This window comes from Urocitellus parryii, unplaced genomic scaffold (assembly GCF_045843805.1).
Source record: "Urocitellus parryii isolate mUroPar1 unplaced genomic scaffold, mUroPar1.hap1 Scaffold_59, whole genome shotgun sequence".
Taxonomy (NCBI): domain Eukaryota; kingdom Metazoa; phylum Chordata; class Mammalia; order Rodentia; family Sciuridae; genus Urocitellus; species Urocitellus parryii.
In genome coordinates this window covers 2077118-2086568 of record NW_027554094.1, presented here as the reverse complement: position 1 = coordinate 2086568, position 9451 = coordinate 2077118, and the positions used below count along the sequence as shown (strand labels likewise).

At 43.7% G+C, this 9451-nt stretch overlaps 1 pseudogene; it reads left to right on the top strand.

The window, feature by feature from the left end:
- The first annotated feature begins 4682 nt into the window (after positions 1 to 4682).
- Positions 4683 to 6630, top strand: LOC144252778 (protein spire homolog 1 pseudogene; annotated as a pseudogene).
- The last annotated feature ends 2821 nt before the right edge of the window (positions 6631 to 9451 follow it).

Here is a 9451-nt window from a genome sequence, read left to right as displayed (position 1 = left end):
TACATTTTTAGGTTGATTTTTTAAATATCTAATTTGTTATTTGCTATATTGCATGATGGTCCTGTTGTTGACACATAATCTATATAGCAGACTGACCAAATAGTTGACAACTAAATTAACATGATCTAAGAGCCCTATCTTCGGTGTTTTCTAAGTTCTTGGAGTATATACTAAATTTTTATTGATTATGCATTACACAGTATCTATTTTAAGTTGAATGCATGGTATCAGGTGACATGAAATCATAGGACACTATAATGAGATACAAAAAATACTTAAAAGAAAAAAAAGCAATTTCCTAATTATAGATGGGTGTTAAATCTGTGAATTTTCAAGCATGAAAAAAAATCATTATAAATGTTAAATTTCACACTTAGGCAAATGTATTCAACAGAATGTTCATGTACAATCTGCACATTCTCCGCATTTCTAGCTGGTTTTCAAATTCCTCACAGTATACTTCTAAACTATCTTTGTGAAATTAGGCATAAAACAGCTTATGAAATTTACAAGGCCAGTCTAAAATGAATATACAATTTCCCTTCAAATATCCCAAGAGAACAGCAAATAAGGCAATAGGGTTGGACAGCAGCTATTTAAAATAAGGGAGGTAGGAAATTAGAGAAGATGGAATCAACTGTGATAGCGCCATTGTTGACTCTTTTAAGGAATTTGGAGTCAATTTTAATGTTATATAGCTAATATAGAGAGTTTAGTAGACAAAGTACTGCTTTCTCTAATTTATCTTTTTAAAGTTTATTTTTTTACGAAATTTTAAGAAAAAGTACAGGTGGTTAAAACCTAGAATGAGATCAGAAATGGGGCTGTCTTAATGTCAGTGTTACATTAAGTCTAAGCTGACCTCTCAGTACATTCAGATTGTGCAAGTATATTACAAATAAAGAATCCAGGATGCCCATGTCAACCATATCTCTTGCGTTGGCATCTGTCCTTCAACTCACATCTATTTCTATTGCCTCATTAGGTGTGTGTGTGTGTGTGTGTGTGTGTGTTTGTATATACACACAAATGGAAAAGAGAAAGCAAAATTCAAGGTTTAGACAGCTCAATGATACTAAAGTTAATTTTTTTGTTTTCATTAACAGTCCCTCAATGAAATAGTGTGCATATTGAAAATGGATGGTTAGAGGCAGATGTGAATGATGTGGAAGGTTGGAGGCACATATGAATGACTTGAATTTTTGTCTGGTTCTCAAAGTAGCGATATTGGAATATCACTGGAACAATCTTGGAAAACACTGTGAACCTATGGACTTTAGCACAAGTATAAGAATTCTTGTGTCTCATAGCAGCAAAGCAGGTTTTGTAGAAGAGATAGTAAATCACTACACACACATACACACAGTGATTCATTCATGAGTGGAATTCTTTGTCACCTCTGTGCATATAGAATAGTCCTATGAACAAAGTTGTTATGGTTTCAGGTATGTGGAATATTCCTGAGCCAAAGTGAATACTCTCCTTTCTATTAAGTTGGTCTAATTCTTCTATTAGCAGAGACAAACTTTGAGTTTCCATGATGGTATTATTTCAATAGGAAACGGATCAGCAACTTGATGGAAAGTAAATTCTCCAGCTTTCCTCTTTGACCATGGAAGGTGCAGAAAATTTTCTTTAGATAAATGATAAAAGTTATAGTCTAGTAGACTTTAATTTTTAACGTTACTTTTTTTAAGTATCATTATAGTCATTGTGACCATCCATGACTGTGGGAAATTAGTAACATAATGAGTGGTTCCAAACTGTGTAAGCAGTAGACTAGAATTCAGAAGATCTTGTTGGAGCTTCCATCTGCATTGCTTTTTCATGTATTTCATTATTTAGACCAAGTATTTTTTTCCTACTATAATCACATGTTCATCATTGAACAGATTTTTGTTGATGTCAGAGCAAGATCAGCCTGTACCTATGGCAGACTATAAAAGTTAAGCAATTAGTGACCTTAGGAACCCCTCAAAACCAATAACTGGTAGAAGCTAATGAATCTATATCAACAGTTGAAAATGATCATAAAATATATACTTTAAATCAATCTTTCCTGTAACTGTTTTTATCACTTACAAATTAAAATATTTCTATTCAAATCTTTCTTTCTGATTTGCTTTTGGCAGAAGATTACAGAAGACATTAAAAAAAATTCCCTGATTTGTGTTTCTATAAATATGTTCATCAATGAAAGTGAGATGTCCCTTTCACTAGAATCCTGGTTATATCCAGCTTAGCATGTCTCTCTGAGGAATAATGAAATTTCAGAGGATTGTGAGTGTTTGATGCTTCTTTCCCCAAAAATATTCTCTTGTTTAATTTTGTGTTAAAATTCTAAAGCATTAGCTGTGTGTGTCCACATTTTCTTTTCCATGGGAGTTTCTGCTTCTTAGAGATAACACTAATTCTTTATCTCATTCAGTACCACATTAATGCCCTACATTGTAAGACTAAACTACAAAGATTCTATAAATACTTACTTTGTATAAAATAATAGGGAAATATGAGAGGGGAATCTGTGTATTGGCTCATATGGCTCAAGTGGTAGGATATGCCTTATAACCTGGACCAGCTGAGAAGTCTTGTCTTGTTCTTGGACCTATTCAACTTATGTAGTTTTAAAGATTAAAGATATATTGGAAACACATGCTAACCTTTGGTATTAATTACCTCTAAGTCCAAAATGTCACTTATCTTGTGCTGCATCACTTTCTTTTTTTTCTTTTTTTTCTTTTTAAACATGTATTTAATTTTTAGGTGTAGATGGACACAATACAATGCATTTATTTTTATGTGGTGCTGAGGATTGAACCCGGGTCCCAGGGGTGCTAGGACACAAACAGACAACTGAGTGAATGAAGGAAGACTGTACAGGATATGAATGAGAAATTCAATAAAGAGATAGCTATATTGAATAAGAATCAAAGAGAAATCCTGGGGGGGGAGCACATTTCAAAACCCAGTTAAACATCTCACCAATAGGGCTCAGAGGTAGAACGCTCACCTAGCATGCACAAGGCACTGGGTTTGATCCTCAGCACAGTATAAAGTAAAATAAAGACATTATGTTCACCTATATCTAAAAAATAAGTATTTTTTAAAGTCTCACCAATAAATTTTAAAAAATAGAAGACAGAATTTCAAGACTGGGAAATTCATAGCAATAAAATAAAAAAAAATACAAAGCTCTTACTAGAATATACAAGAACCCTTGGACAACAATAAGAAACTAACTTAAGAATTGTAGGTCTTGAGGAAGTATAAGAGGTATAGGTCAATGACATAAGATATTCTGTAAATATAAAATTCCCTAAACCTCAGGAAGAAGATGGACATTCATAGACTAGAGGCATTTATAACCCCAAAAGATAGGATTAAAAAAAGAACCTCTCCAAAATGTATTACAGTTAAAGTGTCAGAAGTCAAGTACAAAGAATACAAGTTGCAAAAGACACATAATAAATCAATTATAAAGTCAAATCAGAATAACAGCAGATATCTAAGCAAAATATCAAGGGTCAGGAGGGCTTAGACTGTATTTCAAGTCCTGAAAGAAAACAACTGCCAACCAAGGTCCCTATATTCAGAAAAGCTATACTTCAGGATTAGAGAATAAAAACTTGCTATGATAAATGGGAACAAAATGAATTCATGACCACTAAATTATCATTGCAGAAGGATATAAAAGAAATCCTACACACAACCAAGAGGGCATGGAAAAGAAGAAATCTCATTAGAATTGTCCACAGACAAATGGGAATTAGAAATAAATCAAGACTTAGAAATGAAAAACAAGAACAAGAAGAAGTTAATATATAGCTATGCATATTTATACATATTTATAATGAAAGAGAATGCAAATCATCTTAATTATTCAATTAAAAGATACAGACTGCCCTACTGTATTTAAAAATAAATTTTATATTGTCTTCAAGCAACACGCCTCACAGGCAAAGACATTCACAGACTGAAAGTGAAAGGATGAAAAATGATATTTGATGCAAACACAATCCAAAAACAAGCAGGCACAATCACTCTAACACATGTCAAAGCACACTCTAAACCAAAACTAGTCCAAAGAGACAAAGAAGATGAAGGGAAGAATTTAATAAGAAAATAGTAGGATTATAAATAATACTGGCACAAATATTGGTGCATCTCATTTTATAAAACTAATGTTACATGATATAAAGTTAACCTCAATTGTACTGATAAAGTTCTTTATAATAAAATTGGGGGGCGGCCGACCCGCCTCTCGGAGCCGCAGCGGCGTGGGCCGCCTCGCTCGCCCACGCCGCCCGGCCCTCGGGTCCCGCGCCTAGGCGGCGCGCGCGGCCGGGTGGGGCTCGGCTCGGGCGGAGGCGCGCGGGGACGATGCCGCGGAGCTGAGCGGACGTGGCAGCGGCGCGACGCCCTCCACGGGGTGGCGCAGGCGGCTGGCTGCTAGGGCCCGGCCGAGCCCGCAGCCGCCGCGGGCCCGCCGGAGGCGCTGAGCCTGGAGGAGATCCTGCGGCTCTACGGGCAACCCATCAACGAGGAGCAGGCGTGGGCCGTGTGCTACCAGTGCTGCGGCTCGCTGCGGGCCCCCCGCCGGCCCGCGCCGCGTGCGCTAGGCCGCACAGGTCCGCGTCTGCAGGGACCCCGTAGTCACGCTGGCGCCCGGAGACGAGGGCCCGGCGGCCGCGGGTAAAATGGGAAATTCACGTTGTACAGAAACAGAGGTTATCCAGTCCTTGGGAATTATTATCTATAAAGCACTGGAAGGAGAATGAGGAACGGGAGCTAAGCCCTCCCCTGGAGCAGCTCATCGACCGGATGGCCAACACGGTGGAGGCCGATGGCAGCAAGGACGCGGGCTACAAGGCTGCAGACGAGGGCCTGGAGGAGGAGGAAGATGAGAAGAGGGCCCTCTCTGCCATGCGCTCCTACCGAGACGTCATGAAGCTGTGTGCTGCTCTTCTCCCAGCCGAGTCAGAGGCACCAAATCATTATGAGGCAGTGTGTCGCGCACTGTTCGCAGACACCATGGAGCTCCACACGTTCCTGACTAAAATCAAGAGTGCAAAGGAGAATCTTAAGAAGATTCAAGAAATGGAGAAGAGTGATGACTCCAGCACAGACCTAGATGAGCTGAAAAACGCTGACTGGGCCCGATTCTGGGTCCAGGTGATGAGGGATTTGCGAAATGGGGTAAAACTTAAGAAGGTCCAGGAGCGGCAGTACAACCCACTGCCCATCGAGTACCAGCTGACCCCCTATGAGATGCTGATGGATGACATCCGGTGCAGAAGGTACACCCTGCGGAAAGTGATGGTGAATGGTGACATTCCTCCTCGGTTAAAGAAGAGCGCTCATGAGATCATCCTGGACTTCATCATGTCAAGACCTCCTTTAAACCCCGCTTCAGCCAGAAAACTGAAACCCACCCCACCACGGCCTCGGAGCCTGCATGAAAGAATATTAGAAGAAATTAAAGGAGAAAGAAAGCTGCGGCCTGTGTCCCCAGAGGAGATTAGACGGAGCCGATTGGATGTGACTACCCCAGAATCTCCAAAGAATGTTGGGGAGCCATCTATGCTGAATGGAGGCCTGACATCGCAGACAGAGATTGGGGGGACCCCTGCTGCCCAGCAAGCACCTGCACAGCGCAAGAAGCTCCTCAAGGCCCCCATGCTGGCCGAGCTGGACAGCTCTGATTCGGAGGAGGAGACTCTGCCCAGGTCGTCCAGCGACAGCAGCGCGTCTCCCTCCTTCCTCGAGAACCCAGCGCTGGAGGCCACGTGCGAGAGGAAGAAGCCCCAAGAGTTCCTGCCCATGTCGTCCACCCCTCAGCCCGAGCGGCGGCAGCCGCCCCAGCGCCAGCACTCCACCGAGAAGGAGACGCCCACCAATGTGAGGCAGTTCCTGCCCCTGACCCGGCAGAGCTCCCGCTCCCTGGAGGAGTTCTGCTTCCCCGTGGAATGCCTCGCTCTGACGGTGGAAGAGGTGATGCACATCCACCAGGTGCTGGTGAAGGCAGAGCTGGAGAAGTACCAGCAGTACAAGGACATCTACACTGCCCTGAAGAAAGGAAAGCTCTGCTTACGTTGCCGAACCCGGAGGTTTTCCTTCTTCACCTGGTCTTACACCTGCCAGTTCTGTAAGAGGCCCGTGTGCTCACAGTGCGGCAAAAAGATGCGGCTGCCCTCCAAGCCATACTCCACTCTACCCATCTTTTCTCTGGGACCTTCCACCTTACAAAGAGGGGACAGTACTACCAGGTCAGAAAAGCCCCCAGCAAGCCACCAGTGGCCACTGCGCAGCATCGCCAGGTTCTCCTCAAAGTCTCCCAAGGAGCTCATGGAGGACTGGAGCACCATGGAGGTGTGCGTGGACTGCAAGAAGTTCATCTCGGAAATCGTCAGCTCCAGCCTGCGCAGCCTGGTGCTGGCCAACAAAAGAGCCCGGTTAAAAAGGAAAACACAGTCCTTCTATGTGTCCTCTCCTGGCCCCTCGGAGTACTGTCCTTCAGAGAGGACTATCAGTGAGATCTGAGCCGTGCCTTCCACTGGCTTCAGTGTGCAGAGTTGGGGCAGCCATGTCCGAGGATGCTGACCAGGCCGCTCCTTTCCGTGGTTTGACTAAACAGGCTTAAGTTTGAAGTGGACCAGAATCCTGCTGCATCACCTTGTCCCACAGGCTCTACCCTGAGTTTCCTCGACTGGTAATAGGAAAGGCCAGCCACCTGCTCGTTGGCCCTGAGAGGACAGTACTCTGGAATTTGCTTTGTGTGTGTGGATGTGGTGGCTGGAACCTTGCTGAGTCCAGTTCCTTGCCGCCCCTCCAGTGATCCTGGCTGAGGCAGAAGCTGCTCCCGCAAGTAGTCAGTCCAACAGAGATGTCGATGGCAGCAGGGCTGTGCGCAGGAAGGCACGTTGGCAGTTCCACCTGACAGTGTGCCTGTCCAGGGTGCCTGGTGATGGCGGGCCAGGCTGTCCATCGTCTCAGCACAACACCTGAGGGACTTGCTGATGCCGACCAGCTGACTGAAATCGTCATTGTTCCAAGGTTCAGGTTTGTGCCGGCACTGTAGTGCAGAGCATCTGAGGGAGCGGGGCCTCGAGGTGGCCATGTTGTCTTGGTGCCTGCATCGGTGTTGCTGAGCCTGTGACAGGCCTCCTTCCCCATCACGAGGGTATTTCAGTTACTGGGTGTCATCATGAGGATCTGAGAATGACAGTTCTGTGGGAGTTTCAGGACAGAGGAAGGCTAAACTGTTCTCAAGCAGCTGAGGGTATTTGGTCAGCCCTAGAGTGGCTGGGACCACAGAGGGTGCCGGGAGGAGGAGCTGGGGCTCAGCATTTTCAGCTGCATTTTTCATGACTTTATAGTGCAGCCATCATGACTAAATTAAGCTACAATTTGGTACCTAAGGTGTCGGAGACCAGCTCCAACAGGGGGTCTCAGGAGACGAACGGATGGTGAGGAGTCGGCGAAAGAGGGGGTGGAGAAACAACACAGACACCAAAGTGAAGGTGTTGATCCCAATCTTTACTTGTGAAGTTGATCATATATACTTTTCATTTTGGCAGGCTCACAGTATATTGTGGTTACAAAACAGGAATCATTATTCAAAGAAACAAAATATTACCTAGCTACAATTAGAATAGAAGAATGTATCTTGGCTTATGCATAAGCAAGCATTTGTACTTTCAGTTCGAGTTTTGTTTTGAGCTGTTTCTGCTTAGTTAACTTTTAATAATAGTTACAAATGTCCCAAACTATTGGCCTATACCTTGACTATTTTTTCTTGACTTACTGACTGGAACCAGTGCCATGGTTACAGCAAGTGGTTGATTTGTTATTACTTTTCATCAAACAAAAGTAAGAGCACAAACCATTGTGCACAGGAACAAGAACAAGTTGCCCAGTACTAAGCACTAATCTATCTTCTTAACATTAATTTTTCTTCTCTAGATTTTAATTTAATTTCTCAAAAACTTCCTTGACAGGAATACAGGGAGTTTTTCTTTAGACATTAACAATTTACACTCCACAGCTGAATCATTGCATTTAGAGCAAACAGATCTATGCTTTAGAAGTAGTTGCATTAATTGGGAAAGTCATGATTTTTCCTTCATACTTAATGGTCATATGAGAAATCACAACTATACTTATTAAAGGAATATAAAAACAAATCAGCCCATTCCCAGAAACATACTGCGCTCCTCCAGAGGATGGACGCCTTGCGCCATCCACCTCAGTAGGGCCTTGCCATTGCCTGAGTCAGGGGAGGGGCGCAGCACTAAGGTCTCAAACTGAAATTTATTTTTATAAATGAATTTTGAAAGAAAAATGTCTAGCTCTTTTAAAATTATATGAAAATTAACCTGCTGATAGGCAAGATTTTTGGATGCTTTTTGCACTGATTTCCTGGTAGATAACTTGAGTGTTGGCTGGGTTTCAGATGAAGGAGGCCTGGAGGGCAGTTTCCCAGTTCCAGGGGCCCTTCTGTGGGCCAGCCTTTATTATTTTGGTATGCTTAGAAGTGACCAGCCAACCAAATCAGCATTAACTTTCAGAAAGTCACTTAATGCACGTGCACAGTAATTTCCTGAAAGCTGTAGATCGTGTCTGTGGTCACACCCCAACAGCCTAGGGAGCTTCGGGCACGGCAGTCACATTTCTAGCCACATTTCCATATTAAGTTAACAGTAATACCTCAGAACTGCTCTGGTAGTAGTTTTTAAAGGATTGAAATTTACAATTTAGTAAATGGCTTTAAATTACTGATACTTATGAAATAAACTTTAACAGTTGACTAAATAATACATGTTAACAGTTGGTCTGTGCTGCTTGTGAAAGCGGGTCCCCAGAATATGCTGCTGGCTGCTTCAGCCATATTCAAGTCTTTTTTTAAAGAGCTTTAGAAATCACGCCAGGGAAGCTTGCTTATGCAATTTTCCAAGAGACTCTGAACTTCACATCCCAGACAGTTAGGTGAGGCCACCTGCTTTGGTGTGCACTCGCATGCAGGGCGGTGACTAGTTACTGTGTGTGCAACACAAGAAACAAAGCCCAGGACGAGGATTTTACTCGTGTTCACAAAGCAGTGACCTGGTTAAACCCCTTGTCCCTTCACTTCCTCATATGGGATGACCGGGCATCACGGTCACCCCTTAGCAGGCTGTGAGGGTGTAGATTCTTCAGCAGCAGGGATGGGTTTGGCCAAGTGCACAGAGGTCAGATGGATGGCATGTGGTTGAAACCACCAAAACCAATAGGCATCGCCTGGGCTGCCAAGAAGGATTCTGAATTAGCCCTGGGATGTGTGCCGCCCCCTGCAGGCTGCAGGAGGTAACTTCCTCAGGCTGACTCTTACCCCTAGGCTCCTGGCATGCCCTCCCTCTGCACCTTCCTCTGTCCTGACTGCCCAGTGGGCCCCTCTGACTTCCACGCCAACAAG